The 14,874-nt window shown below is 25.4% G+C and overlaps 1 protein-coding gene across 1 annotated transcript in view; it reads left to right on the top strand.

Annotated features, from left to right (window-relative positions):
• LOC112602328 (high affinity cAMP-specific 3',5'-cyclic phosphodiesterase 7A-like) overlaps nucleotides 1-14,874 on the top strand; it is a 114,852-nt gene that overhangs the window by 7,042 nt on the left and 92,936 nt on the right. The window lies entirely within an intron of this gene.

Raw genomic sequence — 14,874 nt, 5'->3', positions numbered from 1 at the left:
AAATTTGTTTTGTTTTTGTTTGTGCCTCTCGAAATATAGCAATAAAACGCGCCTATTACGTTTTAAACTATTATTGAAGATCTTCAAGAAATCATAAAAAGAACTTTATATGTACGTAGTTTATGGAATGATTATTTAATATTTTTTATTTATTCCGTTGTTCATCATATATTTAATTAAACCTTTTCAACTGAAATGTTAATATTTTGGAAATTTTGTGTATGGTTCTTAGACACATGCGTTTAAAGAAAATAATCAACTATAGTAATGTATGTACTTAAAATTGTTTTAACTGTAATTTACTACCTATAACAATTTAATTTATAGTTTTGAAAGTAATTGTTTATATTTGTTTTAGTAACTTAAAATAAATACCTATACTTACTTTTTGATGTGTAAATAAAACATTTTTAATTCAGTTAACTTGTAAGATTTTAGTTTGATTCCAAAAACAAATCTCGATTTATTGGTTTATAAAATCTGTTAAATTAATTATACCAAAAATGACAATTGTTTTTATTTAAAATTATTTTGCTAATATTATTTTAAAACTGTATGCGTTACCCCCGTCTTTTATATTTTTTTCGTAAAAATAACTAAAGAACGGTTTTTTCATTCTACTATACTTAAAGAATGTTTATTGTAAAATAAATTATTTAATATAACGTTGAGATAAAAAAAAAATATTCTAGAAAAGTACATTATGTTTGTTCTAAAGAAAAATTGTATAGTGGTTACTGGGTAAGGTAATGAGTTTTTAAAAAATAAATATATTTATGTCAAAGTGTCGATATTGTTTTTTTATTATAGATATTTGTTCGTTCATAAACATCTTCCGAAAAAAATGTTCATAATTTATTTATAAGCTATAAATTGATTTACTTATAACTAACGTATAAGTAAAATAACATTACAAAATAGCCGTTTAATTGTTCCATATATATTATTATATATGAATATGTATTATAATTTATTTAATGCTTAAAGTATTAGATTATAAATTTCTTACTGCAGTGTATAAAGCTTTGGTCGTTATTAAAATATATCTGAATAACCTTCAATGTGATATTTCTTTTCATTTTAAATAAATCTAATTTTAATAAAAAGAGCAGGTAAGCAGGTAACCGCTCTACTAGTAGACATGAGTGTATGTTGCCATCGAGTGGATCAGTGTTATGGGTATGTTAAATTTTAACTTAATAATAAAGAATTTCTTAATGCATATGAAAATTAATCATGTGTGGAGACAGTCACGTTAGCTTATTATATTATTAAGTATATTTTATTATATATTTATATTTCCACTATTGTAGTTTATTCTAATATTTGTAAAACGGTTGATTGAATTATTTTTTACTAAAAACATGGCAATTATATGCATCTATTATATATTATTAATTATTATAACAGTATACATTTTTATCATATAGTAATATTGTTATTACATTTTGAGTCAACATTAACCTAGGTACCGTAGAACGGTGTGAATAGGTTTGTAAATAGCCATTAGCTTAAAATGTCATTGAGTATATTACGATATAATAATAAATGAGTTAATAGATTTAATGGATACTTTTAAATTACTATAAAATATCTTGTTAAAATTATTTTTAGGTATTGAAAAAGTATTATATATTTCATAAAATGTCGATTAGAATGTTATGTTTAGTAAAAATTGGGCGTTATAATTTATGTTTAAAACGTTTTTCCCGTATTTGGCTTTAAGAAAGTATTAGGAAATATTATTAATAATAAATAATTTAATATCTTAATATTGTACAACAAAATAGAGTACATTTAAAGTTAATTTAATTAAATCAAATTTTTGGTTATACAATATTTATACCAAAAGCTCATCTATTATTTTGCATAAAATAGTAGTGCTGAAAATATAATGTATTGTGTTTAGTATATCAGTTAATATTTTATGTCAAACAATAAATTGTATAAGTATTTAACTAATGTTTTAAACGGTAAAATAAGATTGAGTATAGAATATTTTATGCAATGTTGCTACGTTCACGTAGCTAATATTTTGTAATTTATTTTTTTCACGTATTATTACACTAATTATTATGATACTAAACTTACATGAGCCATAAGCTACGAGTGGAGCCTTGCAGCTTTATCAATAATTTTATATTATATGTTAAAATATAATTTAACATATACCTAAGCTTTCGACCAATATTTATATTATTAAAACACTGAATCTCTACTATTATATTTAAGTCAAATCAGAAATAGATACCAAGGTATATCACTTTAATTTATTATTATTATTTTCAGTAATTTTAATTTGCGATAGGCTGTAACTAGGAAGCCTGAATATTTTATTATTATGAAAATCTAACATGTAAATTAACATTTCAACAATACGTTACATCTGACTATAAAATCGTGTTATTTAACTTGTGCCATGTATTTTGTATTACCGTAATTATTTAAATTAATTGTTGCATAGTATAATCCAAAATTTTAAATAGAAATATTGCAATTTCTTATGTTCAATTATGTAGGTTTTTTTGTATTCGTATATCTTTTGATAAGCCGACAAATTTTCTCAATCATATCGTAAAAAAGGTATTTTATGCTCAATCGTGTCATAGCCGTTTTGAAATGCTATAAAGTTTCTGAGAATTGATATGGATTGGAAAATGATATTGATGTACTTAAGTAGCTAGTAAACCTTTATTATCGTGTTGAAAAAATTATTAGTTGTATGTTTCATTGTGTAGAACATTAGATAATGGATATTTTTTTTGAGATTAATATAACTACATTCAAAAGGTTCTCTATAAACTAAATTATAATATTTAGGGTCTTTTAAAAGTTCAGTTTGTTTAGATTTTTAGTAATGATGGTGTTGTATTTAATAAGTGTATTGTACGAAAGTACTTATTGATATCTAAACTTTTTAATTTGAGATGTTCAATACAAAAAATCTAAAAAAATGCTTAATTTAAAATTTTATAATTAGCTTTAAGATTTATCGTTATCGTTAATATTGTGGTTTCTTTTAAATGTTAATTTAAAAAAATTAATTATCAAAATTTTTTTTGATAATTAATAGTAATAATAATTTAAATTGTAGCTAATATATTGTATTTAAATGAACAAATATTTTTATAATTTGTTTTAGGGAAGTAATTTGTGAAATTAGGTAGTTAGTAGCTTAATTAATTAATACTTGGTTTTAGACGAGTTGGATATATTGTATAGAAAATAATTTTCATTAACCATTATTTTATAGTAAAGTTATGGTATTACTTATTTACGTATAATTAATAATTGGCTTGTAAATTTTAATTTAACAAGGTTTTGTAATGAATTGCTAAATTTTGATTTACGTTTTCACTTTAACTAAATTAAAATTATTGTTTTATTATATTATATTTTATGTTTTATTAATTTTAATTATTAAATTATTATAAATGTAATTAATAGCTGAAGTTAAATGTTGTTCTTTAACATGTTTTTCTGTCATAGAGTAAATTAATTGTGTTATAAATTATATTAAATTAGGTATAAATGGTTATTTGTTATTTGAATTATTTTTTCCCTTACAATGAATTGTCTTAGAAATTTGAATTTATTTTTATGCGAATTATCTGCAAATAAATACATTTTTTGCTTACTAAATATAAGTAAGCTGGTTATAGGTACTTCACGAATTTGAAATTTACCAATTTTGAGAAACTTTTAATATATGTAAATGCATTTCTTTTAAAAAAGCATACATCGTTCAGATTTGCTCTAAAACTAACCATAAACTTTCATACTCCGTTCAAAATTACAAATTAAATAACTATTGAAGTTCATACTTTGTTAACTATACTTAATAAATATAGGTTTTTGTAAATTAATATAAATTCATATCTTTTGCACGTCTTTTCATTTAGTATATATTAAAATATATTAAATTCTACAGTATAAATACATAATTTTACAAGTAATTAACAGTATACTATAATTGCAAAGTTAAATTTATATTTTATTGAACTAGTAAGTTTAAAAAGTTAACTTTTAGTTGCACTATTATTAATTTTAATTTAATATGTAATTCATGTGTTAGTTCGATAAATCTTGTGCATCGTAGGTACATATAATGGTATCACGAGGAAGAAATATTTGATAATCTATTATTATATTCTATATATTACAGTGTTGTGTCGTATGATTGATTAAAAATGATGGTGGTTATCAATGTATTATATATTATCAATACTTGAACTTCGATTTATCATACATTGGACGTATAGTTCGTGTTTGATGTGTGTGGCTTACATATGCGATAATTGATTCATTTAAATAGTAAAACTGCGTGCATAAATTATAAATTTAGTGCTAAATAAATTTATTGAATTATGTATCTAACACCTAATATCTATTACGTTAAAAATAATAGCGAGCAATGGGGGAGAAAACGTTCTGCGCGGTGTAGGAATGTGATTGAACAGGACCTATTGGCGCAGAGTTTTATAGGCGAGGCGAGGACATTCATCCTTGTATATAAGTTGCGGACCATCAAATGTGTTTGTGGATGGTGCGGAGGGCAGGTCGGGTCTTTTTCGACGGCGGTGGTGTCGTGTCCCGGCTGATCGATAAAGGCTGCGCACCAAATCATCATGAATAAGGCTGCTACCGCCGCTGCAGCCTCCGTTGTCGTTATCTCTTTCTACGTTTGTGTGCATATAAGACGTCCGCGAAGCATACATAGCTCTTGTCAAACTGAAAAGTTACGTATACATCCTATATACTCATTCTCCGTCGATTTTTACTCGTATATAACGGCCACAATTTTTTCTTTTTTTTATTGTCATCATTCTGACCAACAATGCGATTCCTATCAACTGTTAACTTTGGACGCACTTCTTAATTGCCGTTACTGCGTTTTAGTTTTACGATCGTATATAAGTAAATTTTTCCAAACTAATCCGAAATCTCATCTCATATTTATATATATATTGATATAGTTCAATCATAAGTGTATATACTGCAGCTACATACGTGTATTCATGTTTGTCATTTTCGTTTTACTCTTTATCTATGTATGTGACCGTTAATGTTGGTGATTACTGGAAACATTTTGAAAAGATGCTGTTCAGTTATCATTGTCTATACATATGACATTATATTTTGAACCATCTACTGTATTACTGCACGTACTTGTTAGTCATATGTGATGGTTTTGGAACTCATCTCTTATGTTATTGACTCATTGCTGTTTACTGTTCTTGAGAGTGAAGTCGCGGAGAATGGTACATATCAAGATGAACTGAGCTAAACCATATATTTTATAATACCTACTCTTAAAAAAATTAAGTGAAGGGTTTGGCATCAAAATATAATAAAATGAATGAAAAAAAATAATTTAAAAAACGAAGAAATTAGATGGTACAATTAAGTATTGTAAAAAAAAATTCTTTTTTTATTTTAATTTGAGTGTTGACTGTCATTCAGTCGATTTTGAAGTCAAGACTAAGAATTATAGGTGAAATTAATCTTTAAAAAACACGTTGTACCTATTGTGTATGTGCACATCTAAAGTGTTAAAAATTTCAATAAATGTGTATTTTAGTACTTGTTCCTAGGTTCCCTAAAAACTTATTTCAATATAAAGTCATCTGTCCGAAATATTTAGTATTACCAGCTAAAATCGTGATTACGCTGTTTATCATAAATAAATTATATACATATATGTTTTTATGTGGATTTTCTTGTGTAATAAGTCATTAATATATCAATAAATTAACTAATTACAACGAAATTAACATTCATACGTAAAACGTCATACCTATCTGCTTAAATTAATATTTTTAATATTTTTATGTTCGTTATTTTATTATTGAAATACTGTTAATAACAGCTATATATATAGTTTAATCTCCTATTGACATTTGTTGATACTTAAATAGTTTTTTTTTTTTATTATTATTTTACCTATGTAAAATAATTATTTTTCTTTCATTTCTGATATCCATAATATCTATAAATATTTATAATATAATAATAAATTATTCTTATCTATGTAATAAAATTCTTTCTTTTTATGTTTCTATTAAAAAATATCGATATTACTGCGTAAATTCGTATCTTTGAAACTTGGAAAAATTACATAATTTTATTTAAATATAGCAATACCTAATTTACATAACATTTTCATATATAATATTTAATTTTTTAAATGTAGTTTTATTTTATTTATTTGATTTTTTTTTCAATGATAGCTTAATATTGTTGTTATCGCTGATTTTTGAAGATTTTACTTATCTTAACGTTTCTTTAATTTTTTTTTTTTTAATATGGTTTTTATTTGTTTTTCTTAACAGTTATTCAAGCCTGATAAATCTACTGAAATTCCCACTTTTCACCAACTGTTAATTTTTTAAAGAAATAATGTGTTTAAATGACTTGAAACCATTTTCAGTAAAGCTTATTTGTAGCCTATTCAACTATAGTCTATAGATTAAATATTATAATGACTTAGCTGTTACAAATTATTTTCAAGAGGTTTATTCTAATGTGATTTTTTTTTTTCATTCAACGTTAATTTAATACATAGATTTTTATTTTTAGTTTATGTATAAAGCTCTTTTTCGTTTCTATATAGCTAATATGTTATAAATTTATATCATATACCTAACTTTTTTATCACAATAATATTATTGAAGTTTGTTTTTATTTTTTAAAAGTATACTAAAAAAAAATAAAAGCTATAGTGATAATTATTAATTAGTCAATTTACAAGTCGTTGCAGATTTTAATATAAAATATATTATTTTTTAATAAATAAAAGATCGTAATTAAATCAATCATTATTTTTAACATGGATTCATTCACAATATATGTTTGGATTTGAAGACCATGCTTTTAATGACCGTGGTTTCCGAAATACATGTTAAATTTTTATATTATATTTACTTCGAAATATTTTATTAAATTGTATTTAAGTACTTTGATGTGTATTATATTTATTTGAACATGAACAAAAGGTTTATAACTATAACAATATGTGTATTATACCCAAGAAAGTCTTTATTTGAATTTCAGTTTAACTAGCACACTGCAGGAGTTAGAGTATAAAGAGAAACTGATATTTTGGTATAACTGAAAATATAGTTTCGTATTATTTTCATTTGTGCATGGATTTGTTGCTGCGTTTCGCCTATTTGCTATTCAAGTACCTTAAATAAACATAAGAAACTTTCAGTTTATTTATTGTTTTTGACAATGCTATAAAATTATACTAATAGTCAACTGCAATTTGTGTAAGATATAGGTATATTCTTTATATAGTAATAGATATAGTCAAATAGTTTGTATATACATTTATTTATATTATACATACACTAAGTGCATTATATATAAGGTATTAAAGTAAATATTGTGTTTATTGACCAAAACATGTTTATCTATTGATGTGGCTATATTGATAGTTATGTATATTCAAATGTGTTGAATTTCGTACAGGAAGCTATTTAGTCTGTCATAAATGATTATTATTATCATAATTATACAAGTTTTACATAAATGCGGATTACTCAGTGCAATGTTTTCATGTGTTTATGGATGTTTGACAGATTTACGTAATTTGAAATACATTGGTTTTAAACTACATTTGACCCTTCATGGTATTATTCATTTAGGTGGAGATACATAACATTTAAATATATTAAAGAATCTTTGTCTTTATCTAATTTTGAGGAATAGACAACAGAGTAAAAAAAAAAAAAAATTATATTAATTATTGTTCTCTATAATGTATTTTTGTAAATTTTCCATTCATACCTATATACATTTAAAGTCCTGTGTATTTAAACGAATTCAGTGAGATGTTTTTTTTATACGTGTACAATTATTTACGTACTTTATGCTTATATTTGTAATAGTTATATGATAGTAAAAGTTTATTTTTGTTTGCTGTGATTTTGATTGTTTAAGTATTAAAGTAACTCATTAAAGATCATAGTTAAATAAAATTCTTCATCCCTTACAAAAAATGTATAAGTAAAATCAAACTTTGATTTAAATCGGATTGGTAGTTATTTCGTTAGGGTAACTGTTATTTTATAATTTTGTATAAAGTTAATACCTATCATGTACTTAAATGTGCGTGATTGCAAATTCAAAAGTGTTTCATATCTGTTTAGGTTTGTAACTATTAAACTATGTTTGATGTATAGGCAAGTAGTTCTGCTATTTAATATTATGTTTAGATATTCTGTTTTTAATTTATTTTAAAATTACTTTTATACTTAATTTTATTGCGTTCTATTTCAGATTAACTCTAGAATCATGTTAAAATACATTTTTAGTATGTGTTTTTTTTTATGTTTAAACTTTAAATCGATGTTTAAAAAAAGTTTTTTTATTGCTCTATGTTTTAATATATTTTCTTAAACCTCAATTTTGTACCCCGTGTGTTGATTATGGTGTATGTATTATAATATGTCGTTTTAATTTTGAAAATTGGAGGTTTTTAAGTATTAACTTACAAGTATCTACGTAATTGTCGCTAATACACTTTTAAAGGTTTAAAAATATATTTTTTGTACATTATATGGCTATTTAAAACTTTCTAATGAAATGTTTTATGATTAATATTGTGTATGCTTTTTAAGAATAAGGATAATAGTACATTTTTTAAAGTTTAAACACTAAGTTTCTTTTAAACGAATTAATTTTTAATTTTTTTTTTTAAAAAGCGTTAGATTTCTACTAGCATTTTGGTTTTTTAAATTCAAATATATTACATTAATATATATTTCCATACGCACAGAAGTTCATTTGTTTTAGATTTATTAATTTTTATATGTCTTAAAATCAATATTGAGAGATTTTACACGTTTTTATAAGAAAATATTTAAGTTAAACATTTGGTTAAAATTTTGCAGAATGTAAACTTACAAGTTTGGATATTATTACCTTTTAAATTAGATATTATCTAAATAGTATATCTAACAAAAAATAAATAATTTTCTAAATAATTTCATGAATTTATTTTCTATACTCGTATTAGGAAGATTCAATTCATTATCTATTGATTTACAAGAATTTTAATCTTAACGTCTATAGAATGTTTTATACCCTCAACTAAGATCAAAAAGGAAAATTTTTATCAGACAATTACATTTGCTTTGTTCATTATTAAAATGTGAAATATGTGATTCAAATTTGGCACTGTGCCAAAGCTCGTAATATTACTAATCGATTTTTCTATACATAAGTATGATAATTATAAATATACCTTTGTTTTTATCTAACTCTATAAAATCTTCCTTAAATTTAAATTTACTATAGTTAATCAATTAGCAAACAAACAGTCAACTTATACAATGTAATACATCCTAAACTTTAAGCAAAAACAAAGTACTACAGAGATTTACTAAACTAAATTAATATAATTATATATAATCATCATGGCGGGTTGTACATGTGTATTGTATTTATTAAACAATTAACTTATTTGGTTATTGTGCTATAACATAGAAAATACAGATTGTTAATAATGTCTTATTGAACAAAATAAAAATTATTTAGGATACTAATGGAAACCATTGTTATAAATTGTATTTTAACGACATTTTTACTTGCATAAGTAGGGCTTAACTTTAGTGGTAGTGTTAGAATCATATTTGTATTGTAACTGATAATTTTATAATTTTATATGGATATAGTTTTTTTATTTTGTTCCTTAAATTTTGTATTATTTAATATTTTTTTCTTAATTCAGATTGTTTTTTTTTTTCATAATGAATTATATGGTGTACTTTATAATTTTTATTATTTAATATTTTGTTTAATTTTAAAATATTATACCAACGTGTAAAATTATACTACCTACCATGAATTAATAAATTGTTGCCAATAGCAGTATCTAATAGTGGTTTTTACATAGTTTTTCATAATTTTGACTCGTATATACTCACTGATTTTACATTAAAATACATATTAAAAGTTACTAGAAATTAACTTTGGTGAACTGGTTTCAGGTTTCTAATGTTTTGTGCTATATTATTTTTCGCTTTAGAAGTCTCCCTTTTTTGTTGAACTATTCGCATACATCGTTTCCCATTCTATTGACGTAGTATATACATATTTGTATATATTATAGTCTTTGAATCATTCGGCAAAGTTTTATATTATATTAATATTGGATAAACAATCGCCAGCCTTGGATTAATAATGTGTATTGTATACCAAACATAAGAACTGTGCATAACCTCGTAGCACAGTAATGGATAATTATTATTCAGACATAATATGTATTCGTATTGTGTACCTACGAGTATATTTGTATTTAAAGTCAATAGAATCAATACGATTATTCAACACTGAACTGGATTATAGAACATTTGTTTTAATTTTTAAGTGTTTTAATTTAAACAATATATATTACAGCATATTAATTATGGCTTATAAGTATGTAAATAGTGATAATAATAATAACATAATGAAATAACATTAATAATAATACACTAATACCTAATATAATTAAAAATAAAGAAGTATATTTGATACAAAATAACAAGAAAATAATAATTTTTTTTATTAATTTTGAATAGTAAGTATTATTTATAAATTAAATTAAAGAGGAAATTATAGGCTATTTTATTATGGGGTTACTCTTCACTAAAATTTATAATAATAACAGCTTAAATAAGTTAACCCTAAGTAAAAACAACATACAAAATAAGTATTCGAAGTTTATCTGATATTTAAGAGGTCTTTATAAAAATATATCTTGTTATACATACCTATTACCTACATAATATTATACATATTATTTTTATTAAATATAAAAATTAAAAATGAGGGATTTAAATTAATTGTATTTTAACTTGTAGAGTTATTTAACAATTCTTCATTGTAATTATGTACAAATTAAAGTCTCACTCGTGATATAAAATTATATTTAGGCACTATTGTGTTCAGAAAGTGGTTCAAAAACCAAGTATTATTGTATAAATAATCATCAACTTTCTATAAGTAATTATTAATTAACGTTGTATTTAAATGACCAGACAATCGTATTAATCGCTAATGTAATTAAATGCGATTTATCCTTTTTAATCTATAACTTTCTGATGGTCAAATATTTTGATTTAGGTATTGTTTTAATTATTTTGTTCATTATTACAAATATGATAAAATATCTCATTTTCGTAGTATTAAAATTTTTTTGTCTGTATTTATAATGTAGAAAGTGTTAAAAATATTTATAAAGTAACTTTGTATTTATTAATAGTATTAAAATATTGTTCAATGCCTATAAAACTTAAAAATGTTTACTGAGAATATTGTTTTTCTGAATGTATTATTTGCTGAGTTTATTTAACAATAATGTTTAGTTTCAAATTTTAAATATATAATAATGATTGCTACTTTTTTTTTGCGTTTTTCTCTCTTAGAGTTATTGGAATATGATAAGTACGTTAGCCAGGTATATAAACAGTTGGTATGCAGTATGGTATAATACATCGATAGTGAGTGCTATAATATCTATAAAATTAGCTTATTTAATTTCAGATATTTTGAATACAACTGATTTATTATTCAATGCATTAATTTTGAAATTTAATTAAATATATTACATAAAATATTTATTACATTTAAAACTAATGCGCATAAACGTAAAACTTATATATGTTTAGTGAGTGATTAAATTGATAAGACTATACCGTTATTTGTGTTCAGTAATTAAACTAATTTAGTTTCACATCTTTGGCTAATTATTCTCACATTTTTATAGGTTTAATGTGACTTTTTTACATAATATTTGATAGATAAAAAGTCCAACACAGTTTATTTTATTCAAGAAATCACTATCCTACTAATATTTTATCTATAATTTCTAAAAATGATTTGCAATTTTTAGACTATGATTAAATACTTGTAGTGGTACATTGAAATAAATGAAAAAAGTATTTAATTGGAAGTGTCTAGTTTTTAAATCATATTAATACACACACACATAAATATATATAAGTACTTATTGTAGATTAGTTATTAAAACATACTTATACATAAGATATTACATTTAAAGAATTTTAAGTGTATATAGCATTTTCAAATACAATCGTTTTTGAAATGTTGGTGAAATTTCAAACAGTTTTTTCATTGTTTTATATTGTTTTGATTTTTATTTTCAAACATCAATTAAATTATTATGTTTAAATAATCTTACAACTTTATTTGCATTGTAATTTGTTACTATTTAAAATGTATAGAAAACATTAATTATAAAATATATTGGTACCGCATATAGCGCTGTGAATTAATGTCAGGATAGTGAATTGGTGTACTGTAAAATTCACGTGCACAACAGTTATTGATTGAAAAATTGCGATGTCAGAGTGGTTATTATACCTGAAAGTAAACAATTAAAATATTCATTCAATAATTTTATCGAAAAAAATTATCTTTAAAATTCATATTTTTTGCTATTCTATAATATTTATAGTTCCTTAGTTAATACTTCTTAATTTTTAAAATAGCAATATTATGTCGTTATTAATTGTATTTTATTGTGCAGAAAAACGATGTATTTTACGTTTGCTTTTAAACAATGGAGACCAAGTTTTGTACAATCTGCGCGGTTCGTTTAAGTTGTAATTTATAAATGTTAGACGTCTTTAAAATATAGCTGAAGTTTGGAGACGACATTTGATTTTTATTTTATTCGTTTAACTTTACGGGCAATAAACCATTAAATACAACGAGTGCTCTGCGTGATTCGTTTGATGGCAGATAGATCGATTTTAATACATTGAAATGTAATATTTATCTACACCGCACCTATTATATGACTATAAAGGGGTTAATTGGTTTATTATTATCTAATTATTATTACATTGCGGTTACATAGTTACGTATTTTGATGAATTTTAAGTGTTTCGACTCTTAAGTGCGTATGTAACTCCCTTTACACAAGTTTACCTTGTTATACCCTGTTCCTATATTACATATCCGGTATGTACTTCTGCATTAAAAACAAAGCTGATCATAATCGCTATATATTTATTTTCGGTTCTAATGATCGGGGAAATACATGCGGAAAGGTTGTATACGTATATGTGTACAGGATTTAACCATCGACCGAAGACTGACACATAGTCATTACGCCACATTAGAAAATATCATATTTTAACAACCTCCACGTCTGTTTTAAGTGTGTTTGTTGTGTGAATGCGTTCGAGAAAACAATACGAGTGCGTAAAATATATTTTGTATATTATGCAAATAAAAAGGTTGTAATATTGATTCTAGTGAATCGATGAAAAATAACTATCAGGAAATCGTGATTATTATGGTAATATAGGTATACAAGTTACAAATAAATATGTATATGAAGTTAGCATATCTAAGTGTAGATATTAGAACTAAATGTTAAAAACCTTTGCTAACATTTTTTTAAGACATTTATATTGATATACATAATGATATATTATCGATGGTTACTTTGCGATAACCATGGTTGTCATTAGACCATACATGTACCCAATAATCTGCGTGATGTTTTTATAGCGATAAGGAAAGTGACAAACACGGTATTGTGGTGATGTTATTAGCTATAACGGTATCGATGTGTCTACACCAATGATATTTTGAGTGGTTCTGCCCGGCGGGCGTACATTTGTACGTGTGTATATTTTATAACAGTGGTGTGAGCGTCTGTAAGTTACGTGTTCGCGTTGTCGTGATACTTATTGTTTAAATTTGATTTCTAACTAAAATTCACGTAAGGGCTAATACTCGAGATTTAACTACCAATACAATATGTGTATTATGAGTGCGTTATTTATTGTATACTGGCCAAGTTAAGGTACATATGCCTTCTTTGAACCGTTGCGAAAAGTGCACGCGGTACCTCTCGACGTCACCGACCGGCGTGAGTGCGCGCGCTAATCCTGCACATACTCACGTGTCCGGTTTCGCGTAGAACACGTGATAGCCTGCGACCACCCTCACTTACTACGTGACGACGACGGCGGCGCGCTCTTCCGAACACCCTACAAACAATCGAGGCGACGGCAGTAGTATCGTTCTGAATTACGTCAGTCGTTTGACATCAATTTCCTGTTTGTTCACATTGCGTGACGTTGAGGAGGTCGGAGAGAGATGTTCACGTGTGGGTTCCGGTGGCGTGTTCGTCGAGTTTTGCGATAGGGGGAGGAGTTGTGGAGCGGTCGAGTTTGAAGGGTTGGAAAGGCGCTGGCGCGTTTGCCAGTGGCGTGTATACGTGACCCGGACGTGGCGGCGAGAGTGTGGGTGGGTACCCGTGCAATGGGGGTGTATGTGTGGAGGGGATGTGCTCTGGTGGAATCGATAATGCGTTGGCGGAGTGGCTGCATGCGGCGGTGACGGTGGTACGCCGACAGTGCATTAACCTCACTTCGCGTAAAGCGCGCGGACTCGGGGGCGTAAGGGGTCCGCGACCCGTTGGCGGCGATGAACTGGGTCATCCGTGCCGTGCGTAATGTACACACACAATATATAACATATATCGTACGTACACCGATATTATTATTATAATATTGCAACAATCAGCGTTTGATTTTGTTTTAACTTTGCATATAGATCGATATCTATATAATAACCTAGGTAATATTTATAATACGTTTGATATGTTAGCACTATTTATGCATATACGTGATCTACTCGCCGCCGAATGTTTCATCAATATTTTATGATTATTGTTCCGATATTCCATTCGACCTGAGTAACATTAAATGACGTACACGAAAAAAAAGTTCTTATTTCCATTACCTCCATCTACCTATGTTAAATACTTAAATATAATGTACGGTTACATGCTGTATTTGTAGTAGTAGTAGTAGTAGTAGTAGTAGTAGTAGTAGTAGTAGTAGT

This window comes from Melanaphis sacchari, unplaced genomic scaffold (assembly GCF_002803265.2).
Source record: "Melanaphis sacchari strain LSU unplaced genomic scaffold, SCAv2.0 Contig85_pilon_pilon, whole genome shotgun sequence".
In the NCBI taxonomy this organism is placed as follows: Eukaryota; Metazoa; Arthropoda; class Insecta; order Hemiptera; family Aphididae; genus Melanaphis; species Melanaphis sacchari.
Note: the sequence above shows the minus strand (reverse complement) of the source record. Positions and strands in the feature narration are given on the sequence as shown.